We start from the raw sequence: 337 nt of genomic DNA on the forward strand, positions 1-337 counted from the left end.
CCCGTTCGCCCCAGACATGCATGTCGGCAAGGCTCCGCCGAGGCTGGGGGGGACCTTCCCGCGTGGGTCACGACCAAATAACTGCGTTCATTTGCAAAGTGGAGTCCTTTATTGCGCGGTTTAAACGCACTGCACAGGCAACTTTTGCGAAACGGTTGACAATAGTATTCGTTGGTTTGAGACTAAGCATGGGTCCTGGGCAGCGCTCTTCTTTTTCCTTTTCTTCTCCTTTTTGTCAGATTAAAAAAAAAAAAAAAGAAACCCAGATGGGGAAAGAATAAACTTACTCTTAACATTTTTTTTTCTTGTTTGTTTTGTTTTTCCGTTATATCCAGTG

This window comes from Charadrius vociferus, unplaced genomic scaffold (assembly GCF_000708025.1).
Source record: "Charadrius vociferus isolate BGI_N301 unplaced genomic scaffold, ASM70802v2 scaffold375, whole genome shotgun sequence".
In the NCBI taxonomy this organism is placed as follows: domain Eukaryota; kingdom Metazoa; phylum Chordata; class Aves; order Charadriiformes; family Charadriidae; genus Charadrius; species Charadrius vociferus.